Raw genomic sequence first — 17856 nt, 5'->3', positions numbered from 1 at the left:
GAATCAGTTTTATCTTTGTAAGGTTCATGATACTTATAAAAATTCTTGAGAGTCAAGACCATAAGTAGCACTCATATTACGAAATTTATCAGTATCCATAAAAGTTTCAATGCATTCATAATCATAATTTATACCTGAATCTCTATCTTTGTCGTTCTCCCATCCTTCATTATTCTCCTGAATCCGATCAAGAAGGTCCCTTTTAAACTCTTCTTTGTTGCATGTAAATGATCCAGAACAAGTAGTATCCAGCAAGGTTTTATCTTGAAAAGAAAGTCTTGCGTAGAAATTATTAATGATGATATTACCAGGAAGCTCATGAATGGGGCATTTGAAAATTAAAGACTTTAATCTCCCCCATGCTTGGGCAATACTCTCTCCATCATGAGGCCGGAAATTATATATGCGGTTCCGGTCTTCGTGAATTTCACTTGGAGGATAGAATTTAGAATAAAATAGAGGCACAATATCCTTCCAATCAAGAGAATCCTCATTCAACAATTTATACCAATGCGCCGCTTTACCAGACAGCGATATAGAGAATAGTTTCTTCCTATCTTCATCCATAGCAATACCTGCACACTTGAATAACCCGCATAATTCATGTAAAAACAGTAAATGATCTCCAGGATGGACATTTCCATCCCCTTCATAGCGGTTATCCACAACACGTTCAATAATTTTCATAGGTATTTTATATGGAAACTCTTTCTCACCTGGCGCCTCATCCACTACCTTTGCAGTAGTAGTAGATTTCCCAAATAGAAATTCAAGAGAAGATCTCTCCATAATTAATTATAGCAGCAGGCAGAAATAAAATCAGCACGTACAGTAAAAGTTTCCCTTACCAATTCCACTTACCAATAGTGCTTCACTCCCCGGTAACGGCGCCAGAAAATAGTCTTGATGACCCACAAGTATAGGGGGTGTATCGTAGTACTTTCGATAAATAAGAGTGTCGAACCCAACAAGGAGCAGAAGGTGTTGACAAGCGGTTTCGATGAAGGATTCACTGTAAATGCTCACAGACAAGTATTCAGGGGGTTTTGATATAGCAGATAAATAAAGTACAAGTAAGTAAAATGCGAGAGTAATAATTGCAGCGAGTGGCCCAATCCTTTTTAACACAAAGGACAAGCCGGTTTGTTTACTTATGATGACCAAACGTTCTTGAGGACACACGGGAATTTAGTCTAGTGATTTCGCTTCATATAGTTGATTAATCTTCATTGTTTTGATAAGTGTTGTGTGGGTGAACCTATGCTAATGCACCGCCCTTCCTAGGACTAATACATACTTGTGATTATACCCCTTGCAAGCATCCGCAAATACAAGAAAGTAATTAAGATAAATCTAACCACAAACCTTAAGCTACGAGATCCCGCTATCCCTCCCGCATCGATATACCAACGGGGGTTCAAAGTTCTTTGTCACTCCCAAGCAACCCGAGAATTAGCAAACGAATACAAGATGTATTCCCCTAGGCCCATAAAGGTGAAGTATCATGTAGTCGACGTTCACATGACACCACTAGAAGAATAACACCACAAATTAAATATCAAACCATTGAATATTACTCAACATAATTCACTACTAACATTTAGACTTCACCCATGTCCTCAAGAACTAAACGAACTACTCACGAGACATCATATGGAACATGATCAGAGGTGATATGATGATGAATAACAATCTGAACATAAACCTTGGTTCAATGGTTTCACTCAATAGCATCAATAACAAGGAGTAATCAATACCGGGAGAGTTTCCCCTATGAAACAATCAAGATTCAACCCTAGATGTTACAGCGGTGACGAGGTGCAGCGGTGGAGATGACGGTGACGGTGGTGGAGATGATGGTGATGATGATCCCAATGAAGTCCAGCACGATGGCGATGACGATGGCGTCGATTTCCCCCTCCGGGAGGGAATTTCCCCGACGGACTTCAGCCTGCCGGAGAGCTCTTTTCTCTCTGGTGTTTTCCGCCCCGCAGAGGCGGCTGTGACTCTTCGCGATTATTCCCAGCACCTTAGGTTTTCGGGTAGAAGAAGTACGCGAAGGAGAGGCGACCGAGGGGGGCTGTGGGCCCCCTCCCCACAAGGCGGCGCGGCCAGGGTGGAGCCCGCGCCGGCCTATGGGGGGCCATGGCGGCCCTCCTCGGTCCCTCCTTTTGGCTGGCTCCTTCTTCTACAGAAATAAGACCTTCGGTGTAATTTCCGTCAATTGTTGATCTTCAGAAATATTGCATTCTGACGGTGCTTTTTCCAGCAAAATCCTGACTCCGGTGAGTGATTCTCCAATAATCATGAAACATGCAAAATAGGTGAAATAACATAAGTATCATCTCTAAATATGAAATATATCAATGAATAACAGTAAATTATGATATAAAATAGTGATGCAAAATGGACGTATCAACGAGTGGCATCCTCTTCCCAAATTACATCGCCCCTTGGTTCTTCCTATGCGTCCAGATCCTCATATAGCCCCAAATTTCCTCTTCCGTGTCACACTTGTTCGTGCGGCCAGAGCAGCTACCACTCTGCCTTACGTTGGGCCCCTCTTATGCCGCTTCAAGCCACGCCACGGCCAGAAGAGAAGGGGAGGTACTAAAGGTCACCAATATATCCGCCAATGATACCCGCCATTCGAGCTGCAGGGCTTGCCGCCTGATACCCGCCAATGCATAGTCTTCCTAGTGGGTGGGGGACCTAGACGGGAGAGAAGGGGAGGTACTAAAGGTCACCAATATATCGGTTATGGGTGTTGGGGGATTTTATTATTCTGTCCTATTTACTTTGCAATTTGATAATTTTATCCTTGTTTATATGGTACTTCCTCTGTTCCAAAATGTAGAATGATTTAGGATTTCATGTTCACTCTCTGGCACGTTCACCTGAAATCACGACCTTCCGAATATACCGAGGTCGAGCTCATCGCGCAAGGGTACGCTCTCTCTCACTTGCGCTTTCATTTCCCTCTCCATGTCTCCTCCCTTCCTCATGGTTACCACCACCGGCAGCAAAGGCGAGGTCAAAGGTGTGGTTTGTTTGTGTCGGTCGCAGATCAGTGGGCGGTGGTGATGGACCTGATCCCACACATGACAACGAAGCATTAGCATCATTGATAAGCATTTGGATAGAGCGCATAGCAAGGACCCCTTGTTGTCACCACCATTGATAGGCTCCCATGATGCAGAACCCGCCCGACCGGCACCTTCCTGCGCTTCGTGGTGAAAACCATCCCCAAAGCAACGGCCTTCTAAAAAGCGGACAAAAAACTTTAGAACGGCTAAATTGCATGTTATGTCACACATAACTACTATATTATTTGGGAACAAACATCTTTTTTGTAAGAATTTTGAGCCCCATTTGTGAGTTATTGCTGTGCTGACACGTATGGCTATTGTTGTGGTTAGTTCCCTCCGTCTTTTCCGGTGTGCAGTTTTGGTGCTGCCTAGCGATTTTGGTGGTAGACAAAAGTTTGATTTCTTGCCAACGCGTGGCTCTTTGGGTGGTTCGGTGGTGTGGCTATGGGTCTGTTTGGATTGTTGCCGATGATTGCCCTACCAATATTTTGGGGTTGACTGAAAACATAGGCTACCATTTGGATTGAAGCCCAGCCAAGAGAACCACGCCAAAATATTGGACGAATGCTGCTCGCTAGTATAGTATTCACGCCCACGCGCGGGCGAAACAGAGGCGAGCGGATCCTTCGCCAAAATATTGGCTCGCCCTTGATTTGGCGTGGCTGCTCTGGGCATGAACCAAACAGCCCCTATATCTTTAGCTCCCGTGGCAGTGGCACCGCTTTGACTAAGCTTTTTTTTTTTTTTTTTGCTACCGTGGTATTTCTTCAAGAGTCCTCTTCGTCTTTCTCTCCTCAGGTTTCTCGATTTCTCCCGCACCTCATTCCCCTTCTCCAAACCTCCAGGCAATCTCGACCGGTGGCGTCCCGCTCCAGCTCCTTGGCCCTAGCCACCACTAGCAATCTCTCGGCGGGGGGTTGGCGGTTGCATCCGGTGGGCTTGTGCAGCGGCGTCCGGCGGGCTGGCGGCAGGGAGTCGGCGGGTCGTGGTGCGCCCGAGAACGGAGAATTAGCAGCTCCGCGGCGCAGGATGCAGCGGTCAAGTGTCCGTGGAGCGGAGGGGATGGCTAGGGTCGCCGCACGTCTGCCCCGCCGAGACGCTCCTCCTGCGTTAAGGGCGCGTGGTGGTGCCGCTTCAAGGGCACGAGTGGGCTCGAGCAGATGCGACGGGGGTTCACGGCGCGTGATGGCGGCGTACGCGACATCGGCGTGTAGGAAGGTGAATCCATCTACCTTATCTCATCTTGCCTCTCTCTCAAACGACTCATGGTGGCGTGGCGTGACCACAACCCTGAGTTGCTGGTCGCGGCGGTAACGACTAGGGAGCTGGCGACCGTGGAGTCAGCGGCAAAGGATGCAGAGCACTACAACGGTGCCTGTAGGGGACGCAACATCGGTGGCTTTAGGGAGCGCAGGGATTGCTGTTTGAGGACTCGCCTCCTCTGATCCTCTCTTTTTTCCTATGCAACGGAACAACTTCAGGTTCACACGAAATTCACGATAGCACCTTTCCTGAGTTTGATTTTCCTCCCTTGCATCTGTTATGAAGTGTTCACAGTTCACAGTCATGCACCGATCGAGCCACAATTTTTTTATGAGCCACTTGGTTCTGTTTTGATTAGAATGTGTAATTGGGCATTTTTGTGGTCTGCTTGCTGATCAGCTGATGTATGATGATTGATGTAGATGTATGCTTAGTTGTTTCTTTCCTCAGTTTGATGATTGATATGGATTCCCCTGTTCTGAAATCTGAACACAAGTAAGACTCGGTGTAGGAGCTCCTCCAGATTTAGATGAAGCGTATCGTCTCCACTGAGAGATTCGCCAAGGAAATAACACTCAGTTATTTCTTATGCAGGATCAAGAGCAGAACGATGGAACGATCTCTTTTGAAAGATGTATCCCACATGTCTTAATTTGTGCGGCTGGCTAGGATATGGGAATTCAGGAGCACTGATGCTTGCGCATTATGTGAGCTTGATTTTGTTGTCGTCAATCCATCAGGTAAACAATGTATTGCTGTCATATAAATTCTCACTTTCAGTTTCATCACATTACAGGACAAGTGATATGAAAAGAACCCTGCAAGTAGCTAGCCGATTTCTCCGTTATGATCCTACAAGTGGCTATCCTATTTCTCCATTACGATCAGCTCATAATGCCACAATCAGGTTCTATCTATTTTTCCCCGTAGGCAACATGGTTTGCTGGCAAAAGGAATTGGCTCTAATAATTGTTAGTAACATCTTTCACTCATGCTGTTTTCCTTACTTCCCTAATATTCAGTTCGTGTATCACCTTTCGGCTTCTTCATTTCGAGTTGTTCAGCACACATTTGTCTGGTCCAACTACACACTACGTGTTTGAATCATTCTACAAAACCTGTGAAGAAAATGCATGGAATTTTAGCTTCCATATGGCTTTTCTCTTCCTTTTGTTTGATTAGTTCAACCTTTTGGTATAGCTATGAATATGAACAGAAATGTCTAGCATTTTGATCCATATATGGCACTCCCTTCCGGCTGTCTGAGTGGTTGATTTTCTCCCACTAAACAACGTGTGAACTTTTTCTTGGAACCAAGATGCATGTTGTTATGCTGCAACAAATTACAGTTACTTTTAGATTAGCCATAATTTCCTGCAAGGAAAATAACCATCCTTTAGGGTTTAGGGTACCAGGGAACCAAGGGGATATGTCAAGAGATCGGCTAAAAGAGGGTCAGCGTATACAAATTGAACATTCAACCAATATGACGGAAAAAGACATGCAGATCAACTGACCACCCGTGCTGTGAATTTGCTTTACCCAAAGAACAATGGTAAAATAAAATTTACCCCAACCACATTCAAATGTTTGCCTACAATGAATTTCCTTTTCAGTGCGACAAGAACGCATAGATCCGAGCGCTGGTTAGAAACTGCATCATTGACTTAAATATACCCTCATGGCCATGTATGGAAAAATAAAAGATTGTTATCTGGAATTACATATTTCGTTTGCGGGTGGTTATTGTAAGTAAAGCCATGCCGGCCCCTTGTAGAGCAAATCACCAGCAGAAAAGACATGTTTACATCGTCGATGGGATGTATTACCTCATCCCTATTTTAGGAAACATTTGTTATCGCCAATTCATGTATTTGTATAGTACCAAACAACAAACAAATGTAATGCAACCAGGGCGCCATCATCACTATCTTGGGAGCACACGTTGAGGCATTCGACGCCTTTGGCCTACAGAGAGTATTGATGGACGAACAATTGATAGCAGCATTCGTTGGACTGACAGTTAGTCAGTTGTTAGGTAAGTACCATTGGTTCTTCACTTCTTCAGCAAAACAATCCCTTACATGAACAGAATGATAATATAATTAAGGACTGCGACTTCTAAATCCCATACGAATTCTGGCATTCAAGGCCACTTCAGTGACCAGAATTTTTTTGGCAGAAAATGTTGTGACCAGATGGTATATAACCATGCCTGTTCTGGAATTTGCTCCTATTAGAGAAAGGTAAGAATTTGACCACTGGGTTTACTAATCGATGTGATGTAGATACACGAGCTCACGTGCCCATACACACGCATTACAAAAAACATAACCCACCATAGAGAGTGACAAAAGTGCCAGCCAGTTCAAAGAAGAGCAAATCGAGATAGCCATCGCTTCAGTAGGAGCTTTCGAACCCAATGAAATTATGGTACGGTGCACAAAACTTTCTAACCAAATGAAATTATGGTACGGTGCACAAACTTACTGAGTATGTTTCAACCAGCTGTTTCTATGCTTCATCCCTTTTGTAAAATTATACATACACCTACATTGGGTAAGCGCTGCAAGTTCAAGATTCATGTCACCAAAGCAGTATCGACCATAGACAGCCAGTTACATTTAGGATATGTGCTCGAATCGGGCATTGTGCTATGGGTACTTATGCCTCTGATATGTTCATCTCCTACCTCTTTGATGTTTCGGTTCTGTGGTAATAATTAGAATGGCACCTGAAGAATTCTGTAAGATCAAAATAACTGCAGGAAGGAGCTACTACAATGTTTTATAATTGATCTAGACACGATTCTTGAAAAGCCAACTATTTTTTTTGTTCTTGGCCTACAAAGTAAGTTCCTATGGATTGTTGTTTATGTCATCGTATATTGGTCCAGTTTCCTTATATATTTGAAACTAGGAAACATAATACATAGTTTTCTCCATGTCAACTTGATGTGCAGTACACCATCATGTTTAGCCTCCTGAAACTTTCCATTTCCTACGGTCATTGCTATTTCACACAGAACTTATATTCCTATCATGAGATTTGCCTTAGTCCTTAGAAATTGTGCTGACATACATTTTCTCCATATTTCAGTCTTGGTATTGAATCAATTCGAACAGTTAGGTACACTGTGTTAGGAAAATTAGGTTTCTTTATACTCGCATAATGGATTACGGTATATTTTACTTTAGAGTGATGGATTTACTGTATTTGAATTTCTAAATTAACAGCCAAGTAGTCATTTTTTGGCACATTAGTGGTTCTTTTTCATATGATCGATTGCATTATTTATGTTTTAGCATATGGGTTCAATGGTTAATGGACGAACCTATGTTCTGATTGCATTTTACTTGACAACTTTGATTTGCAATCAGATCAAAATACTTGGGTCAAATCTATATTTTTATCTCAAGTTTGATTGCATTTTATTTGTCTTCCGTTCTCAAGTTTCCTTGCAAGTATTTGGTCACCATGTGTATGTTTGCCCTGAACATTTTTGGCCGTATGTAGAAATAAAGGGGTTCGCCCACATACCAGTTTATGTTCAGGTCCTAGCGTTGTTCGTAGAATGATCAATATGTTAGTGTTCTCAAAATATAGTCAAGCGGGGCAGTCCACCATGAACAGAGCTGCCATTGCGTCTCACGTTCGTGGTAGGTGGTCTAGCCCTTCCAGCAATGCTGTGTTTGTGGCATGATAGGTCTCCAGGTTGTGAGTAGAGCCGTGGCCGCACTCTGTTCAATATTCTCTTCCTCCTGTTCCGCGTGCGATTGAGGCGCCTTTGCATACACATGTCTCCTCACCACTGGTGGCTGCCATGCCACCACTGTTGTCATGGACTGGGGTGAGTTACTCCAACGCCAGCCCTTGCAGGTTGTTGATTACAGCGGGAAATTGGGGTCAAAGATGGAAATTTAATTTTCACCTTTTGCTTGGAGGAAATCTATGTTCAGATTTAGGTGAATGCCGAATCATGTAGTTTCTTGTTTTCTAACGGTGGTATCATTGAAGCATATGTCGGTATGAGTTAAAATGTTATCATTGTACATGGCCGGGTTTGGGAAATTATTTGCTGACTTCATAATATAAGGAGAGATACAGAAATAGAGTTATATGTTTCTCCAGATACAGAGTTTATGCTTCTCCAAAGTGTCTATCCATAAGCCATTGGTTGCAAGCATGACTATATACTTTCTTCAGACTGTTGTTCAGGTCAAAAGTTTGTAAGGGTGTTCTAATGCCTATTAGAGTTCTTTTATTTAGACGTGCTAAGACTAAACTGCAGGTAATGTTTTCTATTTAGAAACTGCAGTTGTATGACCGGATCATCTGGATAGGTATTGTAGATATAGATTCGGTTTTGTAATAGCATATTTGATCTTTGCCTTCCTATAATAAGTGTTTTCTTTGTCCAGCAAGATTGAAAGTGGCATGGACATTCTTTATGTATTTTAGTTTGCAGAACAACATATATAGATTGGAGTTTTGAAGCCAATGACAAAGGGGATGAAACGTTTCTTCGGTGCTGAAATACATAGATTTTGATGTAACTCTACCATTCAGTTACATATGCTACCTTTTCTTCTGCCTAGCATAAGCATGGCTAGGAGAGTAGGATACCCTGATCCCTTCTTCCATTGATTTTGTAAGTATATGTGATTTACCTGGCCTTCAGATTTATATTGTTTCACTATCTACATTCGTTTTTGTCTGAAAAAGTTTCTTTTCTGGATTTCAGTTCAGGTGGTCAAATTGACATATTTGGCCTTATAAATGAGCTACGTCAAATTCTATACGGAGTTCTCAAGAACTGCTTATAACAAGCTGCGGAGAAGGTTTAGAGAGATCAGCGGAAGAAAGAAAGCACAAATTTCAACAAGCTATGAAGGGTCTGAGGGTTATCTCATTTATTTTACTAGGGAACGGTTCTTCACATTCGCTAGATATGTTGCATAAGCAACGATTTCGATCTTTTTACATCGACTCCATGAATGCTTATTTATCGACTGAATTTTTCAGCTCATTACAACATCATATCGACTTCTGAACATTACAAGTTTCAACTATGCTAAGCTACTCTACTTTCAACTCTTGCACCTTCGGTCATATCATCTTGACTCAGTGGTTACCGTTATTCTAATGGCAGCGCGAGGACCAAGGTCGACACTCAGCACCGAAGAGACATCAGTTTCCATACAAGTTCATTTGTAAATTCTTGATCCATCCAAGAAATAAAGTTGTTCCTTGTCCCTCTTCAGCTTTTCTCAATCAGTTTATCTGGTACCATCGGAAAAATGGTACATTAGTTATATTTCTTACGTCTAGCAGGCAATTCTACAAGCACACGTGGGCAGGAACATCGATGGTCTTGACCCGAACCTCTACCGGCAATCTATGGGTGTGACTAAACTAACTTCATTCTCAGTCAGATAAAGTCGTTAAATTTCAGTTGCAACTCATGTTCTAATTTACGACTAGAACAAATCACGATGTAAATTAAATGGTGTAGAACTTAACTGAGCACGAAGTTAGTTCTCATTTAACTGAGAACTAGCAAATCCCGCAATCTATGATCATGTGATGAAAACATGAAGCCAGACTACTCAGCTCTAGGACGACATGATCCGAAGTTGTGGGACGATGCTTTCGGGGTATTGGTCATGCAGCCATGGGGGTGTTTGGGGGCAGACACCGCTTTAAGCTCTGGTCTGGACATTCTTTTCTTTGATGCGTGCAGGGATGCATAACGTGCGAATCCGATGACCAACTGGACACTGGACACGAATCAGATTCTACATGGCCTAGCATAGGCATTTTTGCTTCAGTTTTTTTCTTTTATTTTTTGATGCTGCTTTCAGAGCTGTACTTTGCACTACTTAGCGCTTTCTTCTAATGCAAATGACAAACTTCGATGTGTATTCCAAAAAAAAGTTGTGTCCATCATTTGCAGAGAAAAAAGAGGCATCGCCAATTTCTGTCCACTCCACTATTAGTTACACATCAATAATAATCTAGAGGACGCAAATGCTATAATGCAAGAAAGCTCTATGTAAGTCATAGAAACATGATTGCGGTACAACATCTGTGTGTAAAAATGACTGATCTAGAGTTTTTCTTTCATAAAGAAATAAAATAGAGTTAGTTACTGAATTCATTCTTATCCTGATATAGGGTTAGTTTTTGTATTTTATTGAGAGGTTTATGATGCTTAGTTTCGTGTTGGACTTTCCATTTTGACAAATCATTAGCTGAAATGGTCAGCTACGATTTTTGAATTATATCAACTAAGGCAACTAGCTGAGGATTTCACGAAGTATACTAACTCTTAATTTCAAAGCTGGAGACACGAACCATCCAATTCTTAAATGGATGCAGTTACCTTCCCGCTGAGGATTTTACGAAGTATATGAACTCTTATTTTCAGAGCTGGAGACACGAACCAAATGACCTAGCAATTTGTTCTTGGCGTTCTTTTATTTTGGTTTAGCATGACAAGATAGGAACTCTGCAATTATTGTCAGTGGTATACACTATAGGAACCATTTTTTATGACAATTAGGATAGATAATTTTCCAGTTCTGTACGATTTCGTGTGTACAGAGGGAGAAATTTTGCACAGTTGCAGTGTCCTCTTTACTTGTGCGTACACGAATGACAATTTTACTAGGCTGCATCCCTCTCCATGTGTTAAACAGTTTCTCCATGTTAAAGTATAATTTCCTAACAACGCCTCACAAGTATAACATACCACGAAATATCCTTTGTTTTTCAGCTCGCAGTTACTACATAGGCGCGGCGTGCCGCCGCGCCATTAAATGCTAGTATCAATATGACCGCCAGTTCATATCACGCTCTCAAAATTAATGTATTACCTCTATCCACAAAAGCACGACGTAAGATATATCCGAATTTAGAAAAATATCTGACATCCTTTTATAGATGAATTAGAAAATTCGCATGGCCTTGAACTAGCATGGTTGAGCCAATCCAGAACCTTATTCGAGAGTCCGCTACAGATAGAAAGAATTAGGACCTCTTTGATTCAAAGGAATTCAAAAGCACATGCATACAAAAAGGCAGAAATAGCATGACATGTGAAATCCTACAAGAATAAAAGAAGTGTAGAAATTAGTTACATAAGTTGTTTGGTTGCGGAAAAGTCCGATTTGAACATGGGTGCATGTGAACCCTAGTTGGAAATGCATTTTCCAAATGTTAAAAGTTTCTGAAATAAAAATATCCGAGTACGTACGCATGTTTCATGTATGCGTAGAAAGTTTTTGCGGAGAAACTACTTTTTTATTTCAGAATCTAAAAAAGACAAAATAAGTCACATATATACTGCTATATATCCCTGCAAAATTTCACTTTTTTGCCGAGACAAAATAAAAAGTTTTTTCGTCACGAAACTCAGGTCCAGGGCACATATTTGAGATCATCTGGGAAATTATTTTGTGTTTCGATTTTTAAAACACGTTTTGATATCACAAACGGAACTTTTCAAAAAGTAGGTTCACATGCCCCCATGTTCTATATATGCACACTCGTTTGGTTGCACCATATAAAAAGGCCTCTTTTACAGTACCTTATACCACTCCTAGGGAGGAGAGAGGTATGATTTGAGGAAGGGTCAGGATTAACCGATTTAGATTAGGCCCAACAATCCAGAAAATGTAGATAATAGAAAAAAAAAAGTAAAGTTAGCAGTGTTTGGCCCGGTCCAACAGTTGGATAACAAAGTTTAGGGCCCAGTTCTAAGATCTATCGTGAGAAACGACACCCGTCTCTGGTCAAGGGCGACCGCCGCCGGCAACGCACCCTGTCTGCGTCGGAGCCGGCGAGCAATGCCGCCACAGGGTCGAATCGATCTTGGATCGCCAGCGAGAGACGCCGCCACCAGGTCGGCTATGTCCTCCATCGCGGGCGATCTTTGGGTCGAGGGAGCTAGTTTCAGTCAATCTGAATTTATATCTTAATTAACTCAGCCAAGGGGGTCGAGAAAAAAACTCTTAGTTTCAGTCAAGGAGTAGTTTCAGTGACCAGTCAAACAGTACGCCTTATATTGATCTATCCTGCTGATAAGAAACAACAGGAATTGTATGTGGATATATGGTTTTCATATCCTTATTAGAAGGGCTAAACCTGAGTAGAACACATTATAGTTCAGCTATCATTATATCCCACAAACCATAATCATTTATGCTCACATTATTACAGTCAGTCGTCGTAGTTGGCAATTCATACCGAAACGAAAATAAACATCATAAACAGAGAGAAGTGTTTACCTGGGTGATGTAGCCTTAGGAGCAGTACAACTATCTTCGTCAGTCTATATACCTTCAGCTTGCTTAACAACATGCTTGACTGATGAACCAGAAACTTATAGTGGACCTGCATTGGATAAAGACTGGCCTTCCGCTCGTCGTAGGTCAGCTTCTTGAGGTTGTTCCTGAAAGAAAAGAGTCCAGTTAAAGTGCAATCACGTTAATCTACTTTGTATGCTCCAGAGGGATAAAAGCAGCTTTAAAACACTCAGACAGTGCAGTTGTATAACTATACAGGGGAGTTGGTTTCATGAATAAGTTCAGTGCATAACTGATACCTGATGGTGACCAACAATACTGAATAATAAGCAATAAAACAACACCCTTAAGCAAACACTCAAGCACAAAGTATAGATTTCCAAACGACAGACACAAGTAAGAGGACAATAGACAGTTGCATAACTATAATTGTCCACAGCTAATTGAGAAAAAAAAGGCCTTCACCTTAGTAATATGATATCAGAGGCAATGTGCAGTTTATACAATGGCACTAACAAGAGCATGGGTACTCTCGACGGACATAGTATTTGAAACTTCTTGAGGAAAGTGTTGGAGCCATATCTTTGTCAGTCCCTCAATTCTACCTGACTTACAGAATTATTTTTTTGATCAATTTTGACGACTACAATATCCCATTTCCAGGATGATCGACTTCCATCTTGTACTTGGTTCAGAGATGATAATAATGATTAACAATGCTACCGATTCCAATCACCCTTTAATGGCTAACTAGCAGTTAACAGCTTATGATTTTTTATGGTTTCTAAAGAAAACACAAGTGTTCACAGAATTAACTTCTCGATCAATGGTTACCCAGTTCATTGCAGTTGAGCTGGTTCCCTACTTGCGCTTTTTACAACTGTTCTCCGACTCATCCTCTATCCTACGATATTATTTCGGTACCGAATCTGGACTGAAAAGTTCGGTTGATTCTTAGGTTGAAAAACAGCAAAGCCAATAGTACAGTGATTCAGACTAACAAGACAGAACAGGTGAGCAAACACTAGTACTCCAAGTTGTGTTTCAGACTAATAATGTCACAGAGTAGCTGTTTTCTCACGAAATAAAATGGAGAACTGATATTGCAAAAAGGAAAACAAGAAGAAACCAAGTTGTGTTTGCAGAATTAATGGATGGCCAATCGAGTCTGCAGACATGAAGCAAGAATCATACGCACCTGCAGCTCGCAATGGAAGCCATACACGCGGAGAAGGCAACGCCTCCCATCGACTCCTTCCATTTGACCTTGAATGGAAGGAGTTCGTCGGCCTCCTACCACCTCCTGCACCACTGCCGAGACGACACAGGCGGCGCGCCGCAATGACAGCCAGGCACCAGTCCCGGAACAGCGTGGTGGGCTTGGCCGCCTTGGCGAGCGACGAGGACGGTGCCGTCGATCCACGCGGAGGCCAAGGGCCAAGGCCGCCGCCGCCGAGACAGTATTGCTGGGATGGCGGAGGGGGGGGGGGGGGTGAGGGGACGCCGACGAGAAGCAGGTCATCGCCGTTGACGCGCGAGCGGAGAAGACCGGTAAGGGCGACGAGATGCCAAAGAGGACAGGATGGCGCTGGCCGGCGCGGTGATGCGCACAGATGTCTGGGATGCAGTCGGGACTGTGCGGCGGCGGCTGCGTATCGACGATGAACTTCTGGTGTTGGAACAGAAGACGGGGGCGAGCCAGCGAGGAGACGGTGGCGCCGGAGTTGGGCAATGGAGAGAGCGGCGGCGGGAGCTCCCCAGCATCGCGGTACAATGATTCCCTGATCGAGTGCTAGCAGATCTGGGGCTGGACCAACCTATTGGGCTGGTCTCGTCTACTGGGCCGGGCCCGTCTCTATTTTTTTCTAAGGTGCGAAAATTTGCAGAGGTATCTTTACTATTAAATGGGAGTTGGTCGTTTGACACTCAACGCACTTTGGTGGTCATCATTGGAAGCATCACGTCCGTCCAATCTAATCGCATGGTCTTCACTTTGCCCGATCTAATTAGGAAACAATCATCGGTATCAATCAATCCGGGGGCATTAAAATACTTGACAAAAATCTTTTAATGCTTGTCCTGGGGCATTAAAATACTTGACAAAAATCTTTTAATGCTTGCACTCAGCCTTTCTTTCTCTAACGCAGATGGAAAGAAATATCCTTATGTGGAGTAGTTTCCATTTTGCACATATCCCACTAATTACTCAATCAATTAAAAATCAATCACGAAATCAAAACTATCCGTATTTCCTACCTATACATGTGAATCTTCTTTCCTCTCCATTCACTCTTCACAGCGTTTGACCGTGTTCTTTCTGGCAATTTTTTCTCTCGCTCGATCTGGAATAATAGGAGTTACAAGCTCGTTCTCTTGCTCCATTCGCATCTGCCGTCGTCGGGCCTCCACCGTGGCGTCGTCGCCTCCTCGCACGTTACCATCGCTGGCCACCGTAGGGCCTTCAATGTGGTCTCCGTCACACCTCCTCGCAAGGAGTTGTTGTCGATGCAGATGCTAGGAGGCGGCGTGGGCATGGCATGGTCCGACGGGGCTGACAACAAGACGCCGACGAGTCCCATGTCCGCTCGATTCCGTCCACCCCCGTATCCATGCCCAATCATCGACGACCTGTGGAGCCTCGCCTGGTTAATCCCCAACTCGCCTAAGCGCTGCCTCCACGCGCTCCATGGTGACCACGTCCGTGACCTCGAGGCCTCCACTCCCACACTTGCAAGCACACCAAGGTGATCGTCGATGAGTTCCAGGTCGTCGTCACGTCAATCTCTTCCCCTGAGTGCATCATACGATGCGATGTAATGGATCACCTAATATTGTGTGTGTGTTGTTCAGAACTTCAGATGCATACGTAGAGTCACCTGCAGCTCGCAAAGGAGGCCGAGATGGAGTATAAGAAGGTGATCAAGAAGATCTCCAGGCACGTCTAGGAGATGAAGGTACAGATAAATAATTCCCATTTGGTTCCATGTTAATCTAATGTTCGTCGTAGGTGCAAGCCTCTATAACTTCTTGCTTGTTGGTTTGTATTCTGAGATTCTAATCTTCCTGTGAACGCCAGGCATCGTACAAAGAAGATTGTGGCAGATGTGTAGTCGTCTACAGCTTTCGTGGCTCCGCAGATACAGAGCAGATACTTGTACTTTATTTTTCCCAAAATGTTGCTCAAGATAATAAGGCATGGTGTACGAGCTTGTTGTTGCTGGTTGGTTGACTATCTTCAGTAACTTTGCATAGACGTATGACATATTGTCGTAACAATTGACAACCACGCCACCTAGCTCTTCCAAATTTCCATATAAACTTCCCATGTCATGTCACTGAACACCTACATTTTAATGTCCTTTCTACATAAAGATCTACATGATTTTGCTTCTTTTTCTGTTAATCAACCACTGGGAGATTTTGTAGGTAAGATTTCTGTTTGAGCACGTACGTGACCATTCAGACATTATCCGAAAAAAATTAAGAGCCGATTGGCTACCATGGGCTGGCGTGCTTACTTTATTGTTATATCTATATTGTTTTATGTGTGCTCACCTTATGATCAACTTATAACATTATGTATGTGCTTTCTGTTTTTTTTGGCAGTTAGAAAGAGAGATCATGTTATTGGAGAAAACAAGGTGATGCAACTTATGGTACTATTGTTGAAATAAAAATGATAAACAATCTGCTTGACATCATCTAGACCTGACATTTCTCTTGTTTTTTCAGTTATCATGTACCACTCTATTTTCCACTACAGATGCAATCATGATAAAGGCTACATCCGCTCCTGTCTTAGAAGTATTGTATTTAGAGTTTTTAGTGATCTTAGTCAGGGGTAAAACTAATTATTATCTATTGTTTATCATGAAAAATGACCTGGTATATATAATAGGTAATACATAGTAGTATGTAATAGCATATGCTATAAATTCTCCAAGGTTTATATCCTTGCATCATCTGCAAAATACATCACCATACGTATGCTAAGAAGAGTAGTAGGCATGTTTTATGATAGATCAAAGAATCATTGTTAGTACTTCTTATCCCCAGTGTTCTGTAAGTTAAATTACATTTGTTTTCAGTCGTAGGCGAATTCTTCCGAGCAAAAAAGGGAAGTTGTGCTTGCATTGAGTTCTAATCGAGTGAGCTCACGATGTATATGGGGCTGCCGCATGGTGAAAATTAGCGCCTAAAAATAGAAATGCAGTCACAAAAAAGAGCAAAGGATTTGACGATATTACAGAAGGCTCAAATGGTGGTTCTCAACAACATGTAAGGAGCGATGGTTCAGTTGTTCAACTTAAAATGAGTTTTTGATATCATAGCTGAATCATGAAATGATTAATTAGAGAGAAGCCATGAAGTCTTCTGATGAGAGAAGACATGATGTGTTGTTCTCTCTACGTAGAGCTATTTGTGTTTGCGTGATAGAAGGTTTTCATGTAACTGATTAACATTGCATTTGTATTCTTATTTATTAAGATGGTGGTTTCCTTTTCATTTCTAGAATGACTGGTTATTGATTGGCTTGTCGTATTAACATAGCCCATTGGTGTTGATCTTTGTTACGTGTAATCCGGTTACTATTTTTTAAAATCTTAAGCTGTTTCCTTATTACATTGAGTGTAACTCGTGGTTCTCTAATATATGTTGCGATTTGGAAAGACAAAGCCCTGACAACTATTTGATTGTAAGATAATTTCTTGTTTGTGCTCAAGTCACAACATCACACTATGATGTTGGAGCTTGGACTGCCCTTGATATGTTATTTCGTAAGGTGTCTACCTTTCCATCTTATATAAATTTGATCACAACAGTTTATGTATGCCAATTATATATGCTCATCTCAAGCATATGTGTTAGAACTACAAAATTAGGTTTGAAAGTATGCGCCAGTTATCTTCCATGAGTAAGTAGAGGCACGTATACATGGAACATGGGAAGGAGATGAAAATAAAAATCCAAAAGCACATAGTGTTTGTTTAAAACCTACTACTCCCTCTGGCCCTAAATATTTCTCACATGTTCAATGAATCTAGATATATTTTAGCCTATATATACCGTAAATCTGTGATAGGTGTTCAGAGATATATGGCCCTAAATCCGTGACCATTTTTCTATTTATCTATATCTCCTCAATCGATCTTTCGTTATGTTGTACTTAGAAGGCGTAGATAACAAGAGAGTGG

At 42.2% G+C, this 17856-nt stretch overlaps 3 long non-coding RNA genes across 3 annotated transcripts; 2 read left to right on the top strand and 1 right to left on the bottom strand.

The window, feature by feature from the left end:
- Positions 1 to 1695: 1695 nt before the first annotated feature.
- Positions 1696 to 14473, bottom strand: LOC127294359 (uncharacterized). The gene is made up of 2 exons (XR_011742966.1): positions 13860 to 14473; positions 1696 to 12807 (listed from the first exon to the last, which is right to left on the bottom strand). It is a non-coding gene; the product is annotated as an uncharacterized lncRNA (long non-coding RNA).
- LOC127294358 (uncharacterized) lies at positions 3858 to 9356 on the top strand. Its single transcript, XR_007846568.2, has 3 exons — positions 3858 to 4570; positions 4947 to 5092; positions 9097 to 9356. It is a non-coding gene; the product is annotated as an uncharacterized lncRNA (long non-coding RNA).
- Positions 14474 to 14748: 275 nt separating the features above from the next.
- On the top strand, positions 14749 to 16358 carry LOC127348716 (uncharacterized). The gene is made up of 3 exons (XR_007879900.2): positions 14749 to 15405; positions 15512 to 15615; positions 15738 to 16358. It is a non-coding gene; the product is annotated as an uncharacterized lncRNA (long non-coding RNA).
- The last annotated feature ends 1498 nt before the right edge of the window (positions 16359 to 17856 follow it).

Source organism: Lolium perenne, chromosome 4 (genome assembly GCF_019359855.2).
Source record: "Lolium perenne isolate Kyuss_39 chromosome 4, Kyuss_2.0, whole genome shotgun sequence".
Classification (NCBI taxonomy): domain Eukaryota; kingdom Viridiplantae; phylum Streptophyta; class Magnoliopsida; order Poales; family Poaceae; genus Lolium; species Lolium perenne.
The sequence above is the reverse complement of the archived record's forward strand: the minus strand, read 5'-3'. Positions and strand labels throughout refer to the sequence as shown.